This window comes from Mytilus edulis, chromosome 1 (assembly GCF_963676685.1).
Source record: "Mytilus edulis chromosome 1, xbMytEdul2.2, whole genome shotgun sequence".
NCBI classification, from domain to species: Eukaryota; Metazoa; Mollusca; class Bivalvia; order Mytilida; family Mytilidae; genus Mytilus; species Mytilus edulis.
Genome location: NC_092344.1, coordinates 77,052,354 through 77,074,726, shown reverse-complemented (window position 1 = coordinate 77,074,726; position 22,373 = coordinate 77,052,354). Strand labels below are relative to the sequence as shown.

The window sequence follows — 22,373 nt, the reverse complement described above, 5'->3', positions numbered from 1 at the left end:
GAGTTTCATGTTTCTCAGTCTTTAGATTTCTATATCTTGTTTTGTAAACTGTCTATTTATATGTTTTCGTTTTTTGATCATTGAGTTGCTTGTATGCTTTTTTTCGTAAGTTGCTATTTTTTTACATTTTTAATCTATTATGTCTGGTTGTTGTTTTTACACATCGTTGTCAATATAATGAAATTTGATGCGTTTTGAATTTTCCTCCGACTTCGATAGTTTTATGTTTTAATGTCTTTTCATATATTTGATACTTGATTAAATGCAGTTCTTTACAATGTAAATTTTTTTCATGATCTTAAATTACAAATGTGTATTTTGTATTAATGATCTGTTCCATGAAGGGATTATTCTAATTTACAATTGAGCCTTTAATTTTAGGATAGATTTTCAAAGCGTAGAAAATAAATAGTTTTGTTGGACTCACCACAAAATGCAATAATTACAACTGCAGATTTTGTAGTAGGCTTTACATATATGAACTTTATTAGATTGACACCGCTGTTTGATTCAATATACTTCATCGCTATTAATCGTTCTTTATAGGTGTGTGTGGAGATTCGAAGTCCATCACAAAAAATAGTAGAGTTTCATCATCATAGGGATAGTCATTACCGGAGGAGAGTTAAGACGTTTGTGATTTCTATAATTCCATATTTTGTTGATAATGTTTATGGGATGGATATATGTTAGATTAAAAGTTTTGCAGAGTATTCCAATTATTTACTGAAACATATAAAAGCAATAGTGATTAACACGTTTTTTGTTTTTGCTGGAAACACATTATATTTGTCGTGAAGATGAAGTTAAAGCATCACATTCCTCTGGCATTTTTAAATTGCAAGAAATCCGCGTGCTCATCGTACTCATAGATATTTAACGTGTATTTTAATGTATCACCAATCAGCTTTGATCCCTTCAGATAAAGTGTCCAGTTTGGGATCATCTGACAGCACTTAACTCATTTGCTTGCATTTTCCACAACTGCAGTCAGTTGTAACCTGACGTTCTTACTTTGGTTGATTGGCCATATCTTGGACCATTGGATTAGACTCTCCTTGCCGTTTAGCATCCCGATGTCTACTGTAAGTATCCTGCTAGTACCATAGTTTAATTCATATTATAATGTACATCTCTTTAAACGAGGTTTTCAACATTTGATAAACAGAAATACATTTAATACTTTGCATGTTCTTGGTAAAAGTTTACTGATAAATGCTAGATCTTCCTATTTCATTCATCAGCATACTGACGAAGATTGATTAACTTAAAATAAAAGAATCTGTTACAACGAATTGACTTTTCAATCAACATAGGAACATAAAAAAAATTGAAAATAATAAAAGACATGGATAACAAGATAGCATTACAGCCGTACATCAGTGTCAAACAACAATATTTTAATGTCATACAATCGTATTTCAGCGTCAAACAATCGTACTTCAGCGTCAAACATTCGTACTTAACCTTCAAACAATAGTACATCAGTGTCAAACCATCGTACCTCAGCGTGAAAATAGCTGTTAGAACAACAATAACAAATCAGGAATATGAAAGTTGTTTTCCATTTGTTTGATTTGTTTGACCCTTTGATTGTATCGTATTGAATTTTCACGGAGTGTGGTATTTTTGTGTTTGCATGTTCTTTTGATATCTTTTGTCTATGGTGATGTTTTATATGAGCCTATCTATATCATCACAATAATGAGTCCGTCAAAATTGATACACAATATATATTCATAGGGAAGTAACTATCGGTAGAAATGTAATTGAACTACCTCAATAATTATGTTGTGGATCAAACTATCCAGCATTTTGATAATATCATCTTTGATATATTTGATACTTAATTTAATTTAGTTCTTTACCATGAATATTTTTTTCATGACCTTAAATAACAAAAGTGTATCTACGATTCCCCTTTTTGTAGCTAATGATCGTTAGAATAAGAGGATGATTTCGCACGTTCGATTGAGCTTTAAATTTCAGAATAGAATTGCAAAGCGTAGAACAATGCATAGTTTTGTTATCGCCACAAAATATAATAATCATAATTCCAGATTTTGTAGTAGGCTTTTTTTATTTTTAATTTTAATTTGATTTACCCATCTGTTTAAATATACCAGACATCGCTATTAATCGTTCTTCAAAGTTGTTTGTGAAGTTTTGAAGTCTATCATATAAATGGTAAAATTTCATCATAATGCTTTATGTCATTACCGGAGGAGAGATGAGACGGATTTGTGATTTTTAAACTCCCATCTTAATTTGAATAACGTTAATGTGATGGAAAATAAAATTTAGAAAGGAAATGGGGAATGTGTCAAAGCGACAACAACCCGACTATAGAGCAAACAACAGCCGAAGGCCACCACTGGGTCTTCAATGTAACGAGAAACTCCCGCACCCGCAGGCGTCCTTCAGCTTGCCCCTTCAAAATATGTACATGTATACTAGTACAGTGAAAATGGACGTCATACTAAACTCCGAATTATACACAAGAAACTAAAATTATATTTGAGATTCATAGTTTTGCAATGCATTCTTATTCTTAAATAAGACACATGAAAGCAATAGTGTTAAATATGTTTTTTTTTGCTGGAACACCATTATATTTGTCGTGAAGATAAAGATAACGCATCCACATCCTCATTCATTTTTAAAGGGTAAGAAATCCGCGTGCTCATCGAACATCATAGATTTTGAACGTGCTTCTGAATGCATCAGGGACCAGCTTTGATCCAGATTGGGATCATCTGACTAAACTTGACTCATTTGCCTGCAAATTCAACACCTGTCACCATTGAAAACCTTAAGTTCCTATTTTGATTGATCGGCTCAATTTTGGATCCTTGGATTTGAACTCTTCTAGCCGTTTAGTTATACTGATGTCTTCTGTAAGTATCATTGTTTATACCATAGTTTAATATAGGTTAAAATGTACACCTCTTTAAAAGATGTTTGGAACATTTGATAAACAAGAATTCATTTGATATTATGCATGATCTCAGTAAAAGTTTACTGATCAATGCTATATAGTATTATTTTATTCCTCTGCATACTCAGTCACGAAGATTAATTAAATTAAATCCCAAAATCTGCTCCAAATTTACTTCTTCATCGACATAAGAACATAAAAAATATTGAAAATGATATAATACATCGATGATTAATAAGATAGCATTACAACCGTACTTTAGTGTAAAACAATGGTACTTCAGCGTCAAACAATCGTCATCAAGCGTACAAAAATCTTACTTAGGGTCATACAATAGTCCATCATCGTCAAACTATCGTACTTCAGTATGATCATAGCGGGTAGAACGACCATAGCGGTCCAGAATTATATTCATTTATAAATAACAGTTGGTATTTCTATATGTACTTGTTGTGTATCTTGATAAAGCAAATTGATATGATCTATAAAAAGTATCAACTTATAATGTAATTTTGGATTTATCGCGTCTTCTGATTGGCTGACGTTGTTTTGTTTATCAGCTCATAGACATAGTTGTATCATGAGGCCGTGACATCATCAACGTTTTTTCATGGTTTATTACGATTTAAAATGGAATTTATAATTAAATTATAAGAAATGACTTATTTATTTAAGGAACGACTGTAATAGTTTTTCTGTCTATTCGAAATAACATTAAAATATGATGCATACTTTAAAATAACCCGCTACGCGGTTTATTCAGTGTGCACTACATTGTTGATGTTATTTCTTCATAGACAGACAAATATTACAGTCGTTCCTTAAATAAATTATAATAATATAGAGAAGTGGTATGATTGAAAATGATATAACTAACAACCAAGGTTCATAGAAAGTGAATGTAAGGAATTTTTGACCAACGAGCGGCCTTCGACTATGAAAATCACCAATACAGTAAAGTCAGCTGTAAAAGACACTGCCACGGTTTCCAAATATAAAAGAACGGAAATAAAATGCTGCCTATTAGTTGAGAAAAATATATACCATATTGTTCAACCAATTTTCGGTGTAGACATAAAACTTACATAGTGTTGATTATAATCGTTTTTCATCATTACTGAGGTGGAGCAGTGTTTTGTATGGAGAGTATCCTTGTTTTTGAAGAACCGACAGTGTTGATATGCACGAGGGCAAGTATTAATTCAGATATGTAAACAAGATACAACTGGAAAGAAGATATTTTATTGTCGAGAAATGGTAGGTAAACATTTGGAAACTTGAAATGACTATTGCGCCATAGTTTCTTGTTTTGAGTCGTCCATGTATGTCAAGACAGAGGAACATTAAAAAAATATGTAGCATTTTTCCTACTTGCAGATATTTCCCTAATCTGAAGTTCATTAAGGTCTATTTAACGCAAAAGACGCACAGAGGTATAAGTTATCGCGTTTTCTACATTTTGATATTGAAAAAATATCAGCCACAGCGCAGCAAACGAACTATAAAGATTCACATTGTGTCGAGCTGCTGATATTTTAAGATATCTATACGAGGACAACTAGATAAACTGCTTATCGAGTTGTAACTGGTCGTTTAATCCCTCCCTTACACAATTTAACTCTTTACGAAAGCAAGCTTGTTAACGTCTCCGCGCACATTGTGATGCCGCTGATAACGTCTCAGAAAAATTGTCCAACCGATAATGCCTGCTCACGTCTCAAAGGCGTGATATGAGAATTACCGAGCGACTGAACAGGATGAAAATATTAAAGGACGATAAATGTGGTTTATTTGAAAGTATTTGACATCATCCTCCATTTATCCTAAAGTGATGATAGCATACAACTTGGCATTGTCAAAGATTAAAAGACAAATTATACAAATAACCCTTTCGGAGCACCTCGATCATATTCCTTGGTAGGGTTGAAGTTCCTCAGTCTTTAGATTTCTGTTTTGTGGTTTTTATATTGTTTTTTGTAGACTGTTGTTTTCGTTTTGTGTTTTGTTTTTGTTTTTGTTTTTAAATCAACTAAATGTTTTGTTGTCTTCGGGACTATATTGTATGAACCATTCATATGATCACAATAACAAGTCCGTCCAAATCGATGTTCAATGAATATTTAAATTTTATTTTTTTATTTTTGGTGTCTTAACGTCACGTTTAACACCGCATTTAAGCTATTTCGTATTTTATTGGTGGAGAAAGTCGGAGAAAACCACCGACCTTCGATAGGAGAACTGACAATCCTTGTCAATTAAGATTGGAGTTGAGTGCAACCGCACGATCGGGGTTATAACGCACAACTTCAGTGTTGACTGGCTATTGATTACAGTAGTAACTACTTAGACGACTCGCGGTCCCTGGATATCTAAAAGAACAGTAACTACTGGTAGCAATGTAATAACACTAACACAAAAATTATGCATCTATCAAGGTGTGTAGCAATTTGCTGATATCATCTTTGATATTTTTGATACTTGATTTAATGCAGTTCTTTACAATGAAATGTGTATCTCCGATTCTCCGTTTTGTAGTTAATGATCTATTTAATGAGATGATGTATTCGAACTTTCGATTGAGCCATAAATTTCAAATTGTGATTACAAATCGTACAATAATAAATAGTTCTGCAATGACCACAAAACGTAATAATTATGATTGCAGATTTCCTTTTTAATTAAGTTTAAGATTGACACCGCTTCTTCAATATATAGGTGTGTATGAAGTTTCGAAGTCTATTATAAAAATGGAACAGTTTCATCATCATGTGTAAAAAAGTCCTATACTTTTTTAATAATGTTTCTGTGATGAATATATGTGAGATTCAAAGTTTTGCAGTGCATTCATATTCTTTAATGAGACATATGAAACCAATACTGTTTAATTTGTTTTTTTCCTCCTTGGAACAACGTTTTAATTGTCACGAAATTTGAGATAAAGCATCACATTCCTCTGGCATTTTCAAAGTGTAAGAAATCCACGTGCTTAGTGTACTCATAGATATTAAACGTGCTTCTGAATGCATCACCGATCAGCTTTGATCCCTTCAGATAAACTCTCCAGTTTGGGAACATCTGACTGCACTTGATTCATTTGCTTGCATAGTCCTCAACTGCCGCCATTGAATACCCAAAGTTTTTCGTTTGGTTGATGGGCAATATTTTGGACAATTGCAATAACCCTCTTAGCTGTTAAGTAATGCGGATGTCTTCTGTAAGTATCCTGCTAATACCATAGTTTAGTTCATCTTATAAGGTACACCTCTTTCAACGGCGTTTGTGATATTTGCTGAACAAGTTTACCTTTGATATAATGAATGATCTCAGTTGAAGTTTTCTGATAAATGCTAGATCGTATTATTTCATTCCTTTGCATACTCATACAAGATTTAGCAACTTACATCATAAAATTTGCTACAACGCATAGACTTCTCAATCGACATAGGAACATGAAAAACATTGAAAATAATACAAAACATCGCTTTTCAAAAAGATAGCATTACAGCTTTATTTAAGTGTCAAACAACAGAAGTGCAGTGTCATACAATCGCATTTTAGCGTCAAACAATCGGAATTGAGCGTCAAACATTCATTCTTAATTGTCAATCAATCGTACTTAAACGTTAAACAATATTACATCAGCGTCAAACCATCGTACCTCACCGAGATTATAGTGGTAAGAACAACCATAACAGTTTAGGTTCATGTATTTTTTTAAATTAACGCCTGCAATTATACAGACAGTTTCAAACACTAAATTGTAAAATCAGTTTTGCAAATAAAGCTTCATAGTGAATTGAATATTCTGAAAATCTATCAATGAAAATTGGGGTAAAAAATTACTTTGGAAGCAGCAGACAATTAATATATTGCCGATTGGTCTTTTCAAATGTACTTGCTGTGTGTTTAGATAAAGCAAATTATGATGAAATGTAATACAAGGTATTACCTAATAAACTATAAAAATAAAGAGAAGTAGTACAATGTATGATTTAAAATGAGACAACTTCATTTCTGAAACCTAAACAAAAAAGGCTATTGTTCAATTATACATCAATTTATAATTCAACTTCAAAATATTGATGGATTCAGTCGAGGAATTATGCCAGGCAATGGGTAAGCACAAGAAGGAAGACGTAGATATTCTTTCTAAATAGATTAAGACTGACAAGTCGTTGATACAAAGAAAAATTAAGAAACTGATGACTCTGAACAAGACTGTCGCATTTCGAAATGTGAGTCCAAAATTTAACTAAGTAGTCAAATTTTACCGGAAGTTACGATGATCTGAATTGTAAATCGATAAATGTCGTCTACGGATTAGAGTGTAACCTTTGTGGATTGTTATACGTCGGTAAAACAAAAGGAAGGTTTAACAAACATGCGGTCATAGATCAGACATTAACCTCAATGCAAACGACATTCTTTACCAGCATCTTAATCAGCCTGATCATTCCCTTGTTTCTATGGCTGTTCACATTATCGAAAAATTTACCACAGCACTAATAATCCTCATCTTGCAACTTCCTCCGTAGACAAAAAGAGGACTACTAGATTAGACAAATGGGAACTGCGACACTATATGGTTGCAATGACAAAATTGATAGTATAGGTATTCTATCTAGTCCTTCGTGTAGCTCGGTGAATGTGATGAATACTTTTAACCCTAACCCTCGGCGTAGACGCAGTCATCATCGTCATTATACATCACCTACTCTGCATGATGTATCGATTAATGACTTGCTGCCGTTTATACAAAAGCCGTAAGGTATTCATCACATTCGCAATAAAATTTATTCATTACCCCTTTAAAAACTTCATTTTCTGTGCAATTTATGTTTAGAATCCACTGTTACAAACCCTCATTCAAACCAATACAATCTTGCAGCTATCATTTCGGATATTGAAAGTCACAGACTTTTCAAACCAGTTCGAATTGGAAAGATAAAAAAGAGAAAATATATTTTCTTAATCTTTATTTTTGCCAACAAAGGTCTCGATGGCATCAACTTGGCAATATCCTTCATCATAAATTAGTTCAGTCGAAAATACCTCCTTATTTAAAGATTAATCTGTACCAATCAATTCTTATTCATATACCGAACCAATTGCAAGTAACATTTTCAATTATAAACATGTTTTGCAGGATATCAATATTGATGACTTTAAGTATAAACCTCCTGATTGCACATGTACTAGTTCCCAATTCACATATAATCCGGCTGGCCACGTTATTACTGGTGACCTCAACATTGTCAATAACACTTCCCTGCGAAATGTGCTATCCAAAGGTTCGCAATAATTTTACAAAACGTATTTTGTCAGACCTATAACTAATTGATGATAGTGTAACTAACCGGTACAGAAAAAAAAATATATAATCACATTAACGGTACACATTTTACTGCTCCAGATGCATATTACAACGTTCCATGTCTCGTCAGTGATGTTTCCTTAATTTTGAATTATTTAAAAATTTGAGGATATAAAAATATATATATTTTCACGAAGTACCGAATGCTTAAGTCCATCACTTGTATCGAAGAACTGATGTTAATTATATTACAATTTACATAATTTAGAAACAACACTTTGAAGATTTATTCATAATGAAGTTATTTCTTCTCACTATGATTAGCAAGACTTGTGAGTTTTTGTACTTTAACGTTGGAAAAATAAACGGTATTAGATACAAGGTTTTTTAGAGAAAGGAATTATGAAATTGTGTAAACATATTACCGAAAATAACTGATATAAACGGCACGACAAATTGTTCAGTGCTTTTATCAATAGGTATTTCAGACTAATCATCAGTAAAAATGTAAAGACAGATATGGGAGAAATTTTTGTGAGATGCATTGGAAATTGGAGCGCAAGGGCCTTTACAAATAATACATCACCTGAATTGAACGTAAATGTTAACAAGAATTTGATCACGAACGTTTGTAAATCTATTACGTTGTGTACGAATGTAGTCCCTAGTGCAAACACTGTAACTTTTTTCATATTTTTCCTTACTTTATTTCTTGATATTTAATGCGTTAAATATTAGGTAAGGGGGTGAAATTACATATTTAAAAAAATTGTGTGCTGAATCTTCATGTTAATATAAGTAGTGATTTGGTCTAGTTAAAAAAGGTCAAACATTAGTATGTCTGACACTGTCAAACTGAATTTTATACCCCCTTAACATAGAATTTACCATATTTTGAGTTAGAGCTGGTACAGGTTTCTATAATATGTATATCATTTGTCCCAATAGCAGTATAATACACTGTAAAAATCTGTTTGAGATAGAGCAGGTGCGATTTTTTAAATTTTAATTTATTGTCTAAAAGAAACAACAAAATAACTGTGTTCTCGTGCCTAAAAGATGGATTCAGTTATTATATTTTTTGTAAAACTCGATAAAAGTAAAGGAATAACACCTTTATTTGCTAGAAATTCTGTTAAAATTTCCCATTTTGGCATTATACGGCTAAACAAGAATAACGAATGATACCAGAGGGACAGTCAAACTCATAGATTGAACATAAACTGACAACGCCATGGCTAAAAATAAAAAAAGACAAAGAGACAAATAAATGTACAGAAGACACAACATAGGAAACTAAAGACTAAGCAACACGAACCCCACCAAAAACTGGGGTTGATCTCAGGTGTTCCGGAAGGGTAAGCATATTCTGCTCCACATGTGGCACCCGTCGAGTTGCTTATGTTATTAAATAGTTTAATTTCGTAGGTCACATTCGTGAAAAGGGAAGGGTATTGTTGTTACCACATAAAAAACATATCCGATAAAATTAGCATTTTAAAGCAGTTTCCATTTTTATGTTGAAGAGACAAAGCTGACTTTTTATCTGACAGATGTTTGTTTTGATATTTGTGTTTTTATGCCATTTGTGAACTCTGAATGTAGAGAAAAGAAGATAATCACAATAAAATATGTGAAAAATGTATTGTACTTATAGCCCTAGTCGAACGGCCTGTTTAATACGTGTGAATTGTGTAGACGATTGTACATAAAATTTGATTTCCATCATAAATATTTCACTTAATATGTATAAAAAGCACTTTACAATGATCACTGCACCTTATGCTTTCATATAAAACCTTATTTTTTTTCTTCTGTAGGATAGTTATTGGTTCAAATATATGCCACTTGAGACTAAAAGTGCTTGAAACTTTTCCTTTGAAAAGTTTAAAATGTGCATCAGACCATGAACGGTCTGCATAAACATAAAAATTCAACAGTCCTTTTGCAATCAAACCTTTTGTATCATGTCATTTTACCATAGAAAAAAGCAAAAAGTAGCAAAAAGTAAAATCACAAAAATACTGAACTTAGAGGAAAATCAATTCCGAAAGTCCATAATCACATGGCAAAATCAAATAACAAAACGCATCAAAAACGAATGGACAAGAACTGTCATATTCCTGACTTGGTACACGCATTTTCAAATGTAGAAAATGGTGGATTAAACCTGGTTTTATAGCGCTAACCCTCTCACTTTGATGACAGTCTCATCAAATTTCGTTATATTTACATTGATGTCCATTAATTTCAATTTCTTATAGCTTCTGTATACATTTTCACATGTTAATTTGTGCTACGGTCTAAATTGACTTTAAATAATTTTCAGTCCTACATGTCCCAAAACCGTTTTATACTCATGTGGTTTCCTTTTGTAATGTTTCTTTTCATTTGAAGAACATTAAATATATATGGAAGAATAATTTAAAGTTGAAAAACTTCAAAACTTCAAATTGGTTGAAAAAAATAATCTTTATATAAGCAACTCATTAAAACCAAATCTCTATTTTCAGGTCAGGCTCATATAAATGAATTTTGAATAATTGTAATAAATCTGATAAATCAAACGAGTATTCAGTTGCTGTTGATACTTGATATATTACATTCCAGGGCATTTAAAAAGAATAGTTTTGCAATATTTAAATTTTTAAGCCCAAATCTTGATAGGGGAAATTTGATTTCAACGTCAAAATTAAATATCCAAATTTCAATATTAAAATGTCTCCAGTTTCTATAATATATAGCATATATATGTCCAATCCCGCTGCAAATGTTTGCACCTGTCCTAATTCAGGAATCTGATGTACAGTAGTTGTCGTTTGTTTATGTAATTTATACGTGTTTCTCGTTTTTCGTTTTTTATATAGATTACACCGTTGGTTTTCCCGTTTGAATGGTTTTACACTAGTAATTTTGGGGCCCTTTATAGCTTGTTGTTCGGTGTGAGCCAAGGCTCCGTGTTGAAGGCCGTACATTGATTTATATTGGTTTAATTTTATAAATTATTATTTGGTTGGAGAGTTGTCTCATTGGCACTCATACCACATCTTCCTATATCTATGAAACTTGAATCTGTTCACCCTTCCTGAAATCACCCCAGGTTTTTGGTGGGTTCGTGATGCTTAGGCTTTAGTTTTCTATGTTGTGTTTTGTGTACTATTATTTATCTGTTTGTCTTTTTATTATTTTTAGCTATGATGTTGTCAGTTTATTTTCAATCTATGAGTTTGACTTTCCCTATGGTATCTTTCGCCCCTCTTTGGCCAACTATCTAATGAATTCCTCAGCTTTGTCCATTCAAAATTTCATTAAAATTTAGTCAAGTCTTTTTGTACTATTAGGTCAAAGGACACATTGATCGTGTAAACAGTGTATATTTTTACATATATACCTAATGTATTTCTTGATATTTTATGCATGAACTATTAAGTAAGGGGTGAAATAACATGTTACACAAAATTGTGTGGTGAATCTTTATGTTAAGTAGTGATTTGGTCTAGTTATAAAAGGGAAAAAATTGGTATGTCTGAAACAGTCGAACTGAATTTTAGACCCCCGTAACATGGAAATATCCATATTTTGAGTTACAACTGGTAGAATTTCTTTAAACCAGATTAGGTTATTGAAAGTGTCGGACATTGTCAAATATAATAGCCTTGCTTTAAAATTAGTTCTGCACTTTTATCAAAAGTTTTTTTTCTAATTAACCGTCAGAAAAAAAAATAAACTTAAAGATTCTGACAACAAAATTATATGTAGGCTACAGTAGTGTATAAATCTTTAAAATTAACAAATTGACAAAGATAATACAAATGGGAAAAAACCGCTGAGAGAATTTTGTGAACTCCATTACGACCAATTACCAGGTGCGTCAAATTACATATCTTAGTTTCCAAAGATATCCGATTGCAAATAATATGTCGCTTATAAGTTGACACAAAGACACATTGTATTGTTAAACCAATTATAGGTGTAAACCTAAAACTGTAAGAATGTTAATTCTAGTCATCGTTCTTCATCATTACTGTGTTGGAGCAGTTTTTTTTGTAAGGACCTTATCTCTGTTACGAAGAACCAAACAGTGTTGAAATACACGAGGGCAAGTATTAAACCGGATAAATAAACAAAACCCGACTGGAAAGAAGATATATTACTGTTGAGAAATTGTAAGTTGACAACTGGAAAGTTGATATGACAATTGCATATTAATTATTTCTACATTTGTAGTTTGAAGACCTCCATCGATGACAAGATAGAGGAACATATCAAAACTTGTACCAGATCTTCTACTTACAGAGTTTTCATTGTAAATTTAACGGAATTTGATGAGACTGTCAACAAAGTGAGAGGTTTACCGCTATAAAACCAGGTTTAACCCACCATTTTCTACATTTGAAAATGCCTGTACCAACTATGACAGTTCTTGTCCATTCGTTTTTTTATGTGTTTTGTCATTTGATTTTGTCATGTGATTAGGGACTTTCCATTTTGATTTTCCTCTGAGTTCAGTATTTTTGTGATTTTACTTTTTCCTTTATCTGAGGTTCAATGAGGTATATTTAATGCAAATGTCGCACAGAAGAATAGGTTATCACATTGTGACTTCAATATTAAGAAGACTATAAAAGCGATTTTCATCATATTTCTTCTGTTGTAAGTTTAGTTTAATTATTTTGTGTCATGAACTGGTATTGATGCCATGTCGTATGGTTTTAAACATGAATAGAGGGGTAGTGAGGTTGTCTCATACCATAATGAGAAACAACTAGAGGCTTTAAAGAGCCTGTGTCGCTCACCTTGGACTATATGCATATTAAACAAAGGAAATAGATGGATTCATGACAAAATTGTGTTTTGGTGATGTTAATGTGTTTGTAGATCGTACTTTACTGAACATTCTTGATGCTTACAATCATCTTTATCTATAATGAACTTGGCTAAGAAGTTACAGGGGAAAATTTTTTGTAAAAATTTACAAAAATTTACCAAATTTATGAAAACTGTTAAAAATTTACTATAAAGGGCAATAACTCCTTAAGAGATCAACTGACCGTTTTGATTATGTTGACCTATTTATAGGTCTTACTTTGCTGTTCATTATTGCTGTGTAAATACAATTTATCTCTATCTATAATAATAATCAAGATAATAACCAAAAACAGCACAATTTCCTATAAATTACAAATTCAGGGGCAGCAATCCAGCTACGGGTTGTGCGAATCATCTGAAAATTTCAGGGCAGATAGATCTTGACCTGATAAACAATTTTACCCTGTAAGATTTGCTCGAAAATAGAAAAAAAAAATGAAAAAAAATGCAACATTCATTCCTCAACAAAAGAATACATCACAATAGACGAGTGACATTAACCATTCAATTGTATTTTTACTGCACCCACTTAAAATACGGCTAAAACATATACTTTTCGAAAGCATATCATCTGTCCTATCTCTTTGTCCGGTTGTCACATATTCGTACGGTGCAATTTCCGTCAAATCATGATGAAAGGTCAAAGACAATAACAACCTAAACCAAGGAGTAAACAAAAAAAAGTCGCACACTTTCTACTTTTACAAGATGTTAGCATTTTGGCATATTCTGTCTTCTGAATAATAATATTTTGTATGGAAATACGAAAATCTGGTAGAACAGATGCTAATAGTCACTTAGCAAAGGCACTTTAAAATATTGTTGACGGATGTTCACTAAATAGCGCAGAAATTCCAGTAAAAATGATAAAATTGCTTAGAAACCCAATTTTTTTCTGTTATACAGTTGTTATTCACCATACAACCAACAACATATTATATTTAGTGCTTAGGTAGTTTTTTGACATCATCTTATTACTGCAATTACCCTTCATGCTAAATACACAGTCAATTATAGCAACTCATGCATCTGCCCAAAATACCATCCATCTGCGAAAAGATAGCTTTTTTGATGTTCAATGTCCTAAGATATTATTAAGCTAAGTAATTTCTTGAAATTGTAAATTAACACATATTACAAACCTATGGTGGCCAGATGCGGCCATTAACCGACCTTCAGCAGAAAAATGACAATCCCCGTCAATTATATATTAATAATATGTATTAGTATGAATGACGAAACTACGGTGTAGGTGTCATACAATTCAACAAATCAGCATCAATGGCCTTTTGTAAACAACCTCTAAACAATAAAGCAGTTTTGATGTAGATGTTGTAATTTGTTACTGCTACATGTTGCAAATTTTTTTCCCCAAAAAAGCTGATATATTAATATGCGTTTAAACCACTTATCTTCTAAATTTCCATGCTTATGATATGGTTTTGCATTTAAATTTAAATTTACCTCATAGTATCCTCATTACAGACAAAGAGAAAACCAGAGCGCTATTTTCATTCAATTGATAGGTATAGGTTGCAATGAAACCAGCTTTAATGCACCATTTTATACTCATTGAAATGTAGTATAACGTCAGGAATATGGCATTTGTTTTCCATTTCTGCTATACTGTGTGAGCTTTAACTTTGCCATTTTATAATGGACTTTCAGTTTTGAATTTTTCTTGGAGTACAATATTTTTTGGCATTTTACTGTTTAGTAGATCATCTGTAATGACTATGTCACACATTCACGGATCACCTTGCCGTTTCCACTACGGATTAAATCTCACGGATGATCCCGGAAATGCAGTTTCCGTAGTCTGATACAGATCCGATACGGATGCACAACGGGGTTTGATGACAAGTGTCGTGACGTGTATACTGCGGATAAACAACGTTTTGCTACGGTATAAGTATGAATGAGAACGGTCTGAAACGGAATAGTACGAACGATCAGATTTCTACTTGTTATTCTTCATTTCTATATGTCAATTTAATCGTAGATTATTTTTCGTTTTTGTTAAATAAATTACTTATCTGTCTGTCTGTACTTTGTGGTGTTATTCGTAATCCTCGGACCAACGACATGTAGCAGTTCTCGAAACATATTTAGTACTATTCTTTCAAAGTTCTTAAATGTAGCTGAATTTTCCGCACACAATTTAGTCATGAGGGGCTCAAACTGGCTCAGTCCCTAGTCTACCATGTACTCTGCATCCTGTCATCTGTACGTCTGTCATCAAGTATATCGACCCTGCCCTGTCATGTTGTGCAATATCAATATCCAATTCCAACCAATTATTTACAAGCAGCAGTTATTGATTATTCATGATGGATACTCATTATGTATACCTCAACGTCAACTTAGACACAGAATAAGTAGGACCCTATAAGTATGGAGTATTTGAACAGAAGCCTTATGTGAGTTTGTCGTCGTTACAGACGTAATACTGTGGATTCATTATCACTCGTTGGATACTAAATTCGTGGGTTTCGTGAATGCAGGCCTAGGTGAACCACGAGTTTAAATGTCCAACGAAAAAAAAAATTCTCTAAAGTTGTATCCAGACTTCGGCAAAACCACGAAAATTAAAGGTTTCCGCAATCAAATAAAATTGGTACCAACGAAAATAAAAGAATCCACAGCATTCCGTATTTTGTCGTGTTGTAACGTAGTAAACCGTAATAGACTTTCAGAACAATGGCTAATACCTAGCTATCCGTATTTTTCAACGTAATGAAATCGTGTCGTTTCGTGACACATTCGTAACAAATCGTATTGTATCCTTACCAGTACGTAGTTCTCCAAAACTAACCGTAGATATCATTCTGGCCTCCGAATAAGTATGGATTAATACAGTTTTGACAGGGACTAAAATGGACCAGTATGGTCTCATACGGTTTAGTAAGGAGTTGCTACGGTCATTTTATCAGTGGTCAGATTTTGCACATGTTCAAAAATTGTAAAGGATGTATACGTACTACTAAGTATGACTACGGCAACATTACGGATATCTACTGACTAATACAGATTACCACGAATTATACCGGATCGTATCCGAAGCTAATCCGGTGTCAAATCCGTGAATGTGTGACCTAGGCATAATGCATTTATGGAACGCCACGGCTGTCTTATGTTGAACTCTTATATTACGTGCTGTTGGTTTATTATTACTTGATGATAGTTTGTGTTTACATAATATGGTTTTGACATTACGTAATGATGTTTTGATATAACTGAATAAAGATAATCATTACTTAATAATGTTGAGTATTGACCTGATGTAGTTTCGTCATTATTTAATATAGTTTTGTCATTGCTCGATGTGTTTTCACCATTATTTAAGGTGGTTGTGTTATTAGGCAATGAGGTTTTAACATTACTTGATGTGTATGTGACTTAAAGTAACGTAGTTGTTTCATTATATGACGTGGTTTTTGCTATTTCGTAATTATAATTTGCCGATTCTTTATATGGCTTTATCATTACGTAATGGTGTTTTAAAATTTGACGATTTTACACTACATAATGTGTTTGTTTCAGTATTTGATGTGGTCCTCTCATTCTTTGATGTGGTTATCCCATTACTTGATGAGGTAAAACAACGTGACCAATTCGGAAAAAATATATGTTTTATTTTTAGACCGATTCCCATATGCTCTATTGATGAGTACTGCTATCCATTCAGTTAAAGTTCAAATCAAAGTTCAAATTGTTGTTCAGAGTTATTTAGTATGAAAAAGGGGAACGACAGACAAAAAATAGAAAAAAGTCTTAAAAAATTAACAGCAATTCGGATATAAGAGGGATATCCCCAAACCATTTGTTCCTGCCGTTTTTTCCCTTGTTCTGAAATGGAAGCAGTAATATTATACATTCGTTACGGATTCTAAGGAACCCTTTGTCTCGCTTGATAATTCTACTGTCAATGTAAAAGCGTAATGTTGACTGTACAAATTAAATTTAAAAAAGAATTTTTTCAGTAGATGCTTTTATCTTGACCTTTAGGAATAACTCCTATACATTGTTTCAGTTTGGGATATCCCCTTTATGTCCGAATTACTGTAAATGTTTTGGTAATTTTGTTTTGAATTTTTTCTGTCGTTCCCCTTGTTCATATTCGGTCCGGGACATTATAGTCCTTAGTATGGAGAATGTCTTACTTGCTAATTAATTTTATACCCCTTCCAAATTTATTTCTTCATGTTTTATGCCTCAAATAGCAAGTAGGGGGATGAAATTAAACTGTAAAAAACTTGGGTCATAAATTTTAAAGAAAAGTAGTGAATTTATCCATTTGAAAAAGTTTAAAAAAAATAGCCTTTCGGAATCTATCTAAAGATTTTAAGACCTTAACATAAAACTGTCCATATTTTGAGTTGAAGCCGATGAATTTTCTATAACTTTAATATAATTTGTCAAAAAAGTAGTACAACACACTCTAAAAATATTATTGAGAAAGCGCAAGGGTGTTTTTTTTTAATTTACATTTATTGTCTGAAAAACATAACTATTCTCGAACCAATAACTCTGAACAAAATTTGAACCTTAACCTAAGGCATAGCGGTACTCATCCAAAGCGCATTACCCAAACGACAATTTTTTTCGAATTGGTCACTTGGTTTTACCTCATCAAGTATGGGATAACAACAAACAGGGCCACATCAAATACTGAAACAAACACATCATGTAGTGTAAAATCGTCAAATCTGAAACATCATTACGTAATGTTAAAGCCATTTAAATAATTGGATAATCACCATTATGCAATGACAAAACCATTGAAGAGTTTGAAAGTGTTTTTTAAAAAGTTATGGAAATAAATTAAGTGCATGATAATTTGATAAAATTCATTATTCTGAAGAAGTCAATATACGCATGTGCAAACACATTTAATTGGATTTAAAGCATGGCTTTGTTCACAAAGCAAAAGAAGCACGTCATATTAGAATTGTAAACAACATCCAATGCTTATATAGATATAGGAAGATGTGGTGTGAGTGCCAATGAGACAACTCTCCATTGAAATACCCATTTACATCTGTAGTTATGAATAAGCTCAACTGGTAGTATTTACTGTTAATCTCTCAAAATAATGTAAACCGAATTAATTCAGCTTTTAATTTTCCACCATAATGTTTTGCGTCCCGAAACTAATTATGCTTTTGACCTCCTCAAACAAAGCTGTTACGGTTTTTGGTTTTCTTATAAATAAAACATGTTAGCTTGATAATTGACATTATAAACTTACATGCTCAGGTTTATTTTATTTCAAAATAATTCAATATTAAATGATCTTAAATATATGTAAGGTTCTCGTTCTAGCTTTTGATACCAGCCAATCGATTAAAGATCTTTTATTAAAAATGTTAAAAATTCTTCTGTCTACCCATCTTCCTTCATCTTGTGTACGGATCAAAAACAGCTGGAATGCCAAATCAAAAACGAAATTAAAGAGAGCGTGTAAAACCAAAAATTCCAAAAGTTTTGAAAATATAAATACATGAATATTTTTACAAGATTTACAGAAAAAGACGAAGTCAAAATACACCCGTGCTTGAATTGTCAAAGCTACACATAAAACTCTCAAAGGTTCTCATGAACATTTACACCGTTCTAAAAATAAACCTACAAACACAACCACAAAAAATATTCTCACAAATAAAGGCAACAGTAGTTTACCGCTGTTCGAAATTCATAAATCGATTGAGAAAAAAACAAATCCGGGTTACACACTTAAACTGAGGGAAACACATCAAATATAAGAGGAGAACAACGACACAACAGAGACACAACACTAAAATGTAACACAAACATAAACGTACTTTAATCTAACTATGTCCATTTTCCTGACATGATACAGGACATTTTTGTGGGTTGTAGGTTGTGGGTTGAACCTGGTTTTATGGCTAGCCAACCTCCCGCTTTTATTGCAAAGATAAATATAACATTAAAATGACAACATTACATGACAGGACAACAATACAAATAAATGGGAGAACATATAGGACAGAGAAACACACGAATAATACATAAAAGCTATCAAAAGGTACCACACATATAAGCACCTGCATTGCTACCACAATGTTTTAAAATCCCCCACTTATTTCCCTATACCTATCATCTAAATACTCGCGTAATATTTGGCACTAACCAAATTTTCCTACCAGCACATATATTTACACTGCAATTATTCTTGGTGATTTTATATAGCTAATTCTTAATCGCTGGTTAATTTTAACAAATATCGAATAAGCATAAAGGCAGACCCGCGAAGATGACCCCTAAATGAAATCTTCACATTAACAAATATTGTGTACCGAAGACGGTCGAGTGATGAAAAACTTGTTCAAACCCACCACATACAGGACTGTTCCAAGTTAAGTCCTGTTTTTGCCTTTTGCTCAGATTTTCGCATCCTCTGGTTAATCCATGCCGTTTCATTAAATAATTCACCCGCTGACCCTTTTTTCATTATTTTTTTAACATATAGTTTAAAAAGCTTTTTTTTCAAAATCTTATAAATGCTTATTTTTTGAAAGACAAAATGTACCATTAATAAATAAATGAAAAATCTAGAGAGATTCATTACACGCCAAATGTCAATGGCTTATATTTCAAAAACAAGGAAAAGAACCTTTTATTTTTTCAGCTTTTACAGTTCTGATATCCATATACTACCAACTTATAATTGTATTGTAAGTGCCAGTCTTTGTAAGAATCATGCAATATAAGATAATTTCATAACAATGCAGAAAAAAAACACACCAACCTAACCACCCTATTTGGAAGGTACCTCAAACCTTGTAGGTCCTTCCTTTCTCCATGTCAGGTAATTCAGGAAATATCTAGACAAATGGTAACAATGATAGCCAATTAAGGAAGTATCGCCCCTTAAGTGTTAATACTAGTTCATTTCAACCAAATTATATTTCGAATTACCAGAACAGGGAACAAATGTTCCGTATAGATCAATAGACCTCTAAACGGCTTTTATTTTTGTGTTGTTTTGGCTACTGTCTCATTGACATTTACTCCACAGTTATTCCAAGTAATAATAAGTATAACTTACGCTGTATTTAGTACATGTATCTTCTTTGAACCATCCCCCGAGGTCTGTATATACCTGAGATTTGTATGGTTTGTGCAGTTTTTCACATAATTTGCAATAATCTGAGTCATATTTCCCAAGTTCATATTTTTTCTCCCATTCAAAATACTGTTGAAAAGAGTCTCATTTGCACCAACTTTCTCTATATAATTAACAAAATCACTTATGTTTTTGAAGTCAAAGAAATTTATATACGAATTTGGTATTACAGTTGGGTTTATTTGCCCTTTAATCCAGTTAACAATTTGAATAGTATCACTCTCCGCCAAAGTATACAAATATTTCTCTGTCACGTAATGCCGACAATTAGAATTTTCAAAAGCTAGTCTAAATTTTCTATAAATTCAATATTTCTTTTGGATGGCATGAACCACCAAAATTAGTAAACTTCCGATCACCGCAGCGACCGAACAATTCCACATCAATGTATTTCATAATCTCTTTTATCAATTTAAATCGTCTCCCAGAATCATGGCAATTACTTATAGATGCATACATTGTTTTGTTTTTGTTTTTATGAGACACAAGCGGTGGCGTTGGTGTATTCATGCATATAACCTCCATAGGCGCCATGAATAGTAGAATAGTTCCGGTAGGAAAAAGACCAATTGAACATCCCGTTCATCCAATTGTAATTCTTTTTTATCAAGGCTGTGGGTTCAAGAGTATATAAAATCCATGGATGTCGACGAATTCTTAGGCCTGGCATATCATTAATGTCTATATCAGCGTCATGAAATATAATGGCGTCACTTAGCAGAAGATTCCCTCGATTATGGGTGGCTGTACAAGCATAATCACACTTTTTTTAAATCATTATTTATTCCTTTGGCTCATTTGTTACTGTTCTGAAAAATGGTGTCCATACTAGTATTTTCTTTGTTTTTCTTGTTGTATCGTTAAATATGTTTTCAAATTTATTAACATAATCGTATTCTTCAACAGGTCCGAAATTGTACGCTTTTCGTGGAATCAAAGTGAATTTGAAATCCAAAAAGGCAAAACACCATTGTTAGACAAATTATCGACGATACAGCCAAGTATAGTGAAAGTCTTTGTCTCTGATTATTTGATAACTGAAGTAACTGCTTGTGTTTATCGTGTCTTTATCTTCTTATGTGATAAATAAAGTGACTGTTGGTATTTATTTTGATACTGATGTAAAGCGCATTGGTATATACTGATATATAGCGTTATGATCGTCTACAAAAGATAATAAAATTGTGTTACTTTGTTTTTGCAAATGCAATAACTGCTGATATACAGAGTCACGATAAATATCTATAAAATAATAATTTCGGTAATATCTACTAATATAAGCTGCTAAATGTAGCTTCAAAGATTGACAAGTGCCTCAACTAGAGATCATGAGTACAAGCTAAAGTATTATAACATAAACTAAAGTTATTATTTATATATTTCATTTCTTAGTTGTCTTATTTATTTCTTTAATTTTATGTGATTGTATTTTGTATGTATTTACCTCTTGTTTCCATGTCAATGAGACGGAGTGTTTTTAAGATAAAGCATATATATATATATATATATATGTAAGACTCAGATCGACGTCTGGTCTCTAATCGACGTCCATTTTTCAAATCGACGTCCAAATCTGACGTCACAGTAAAATATCCTTCCAAATCGACGGCCAATTTTACGCCTATCTAATCGACGTCTATTTTTTGGGGCTTTTCTAATCGACGTCCAATTCTTAGCTTCTCTAATCAACGTTCATTTTGGACACAGAATACAAAATTAACAATAACCGACAGCAGCTGAAACTTTTAGACCTTTAAACACTTTATGGGTGACAAATAGGATATATTTAAAAAAAAAAAAAAAAGATTTATTACATACTGGACTAAATATGTAAACTGGATATCAATTTTTAAATTTTAGAGATTACATAAAAATAAGGAGATGTGGTATGACATGTCTTATGCAAACAATTCAAATTAGAAAGTTAATGGTCTTATTTATAAAAAAAACAATTCCAAAAAAAGAAATATGACAAACATTAACCATAAAAAAACCACTGCAGTACAGGCCAATAAAGCATATGTCGGGGTTAAACATGTGAGCACTTAACCTAGAACAGTTATGCACAACATGAAACATAATGGCAATTTCTTGCGTATATG

General features: G+C 32.4%; 1 long non-coding RNA gene across 1 annotated transcript in view; it reads left to right on the top strand.

The window, feature by feature from the left end:
• The window catches only part of LOC139490443 (uncharacterized), a 54,592-nt gene extending 49,304 nt beyond the window's left edge, over nucleotides 1-5,288 (top strand). The window contains exons 13-15 of the long non-coding RNA XR_011656332.1: nucleotides 547-1,085; nucleotides 2,666-2,897; nucleotides 4,061-5,288. This is a non-coding gene — a long non-coding RNA (uncharacterized lncRNA). The remainder of the gene's footprint in view (nucleotides 1-546; nucleotides 1,086-2,665; nucleotides 2,898-4,060) is intronic.
• The last annotated feature ends 17,085 nt before the right edge of the window (nucleotides 5,289-22,373 follow it).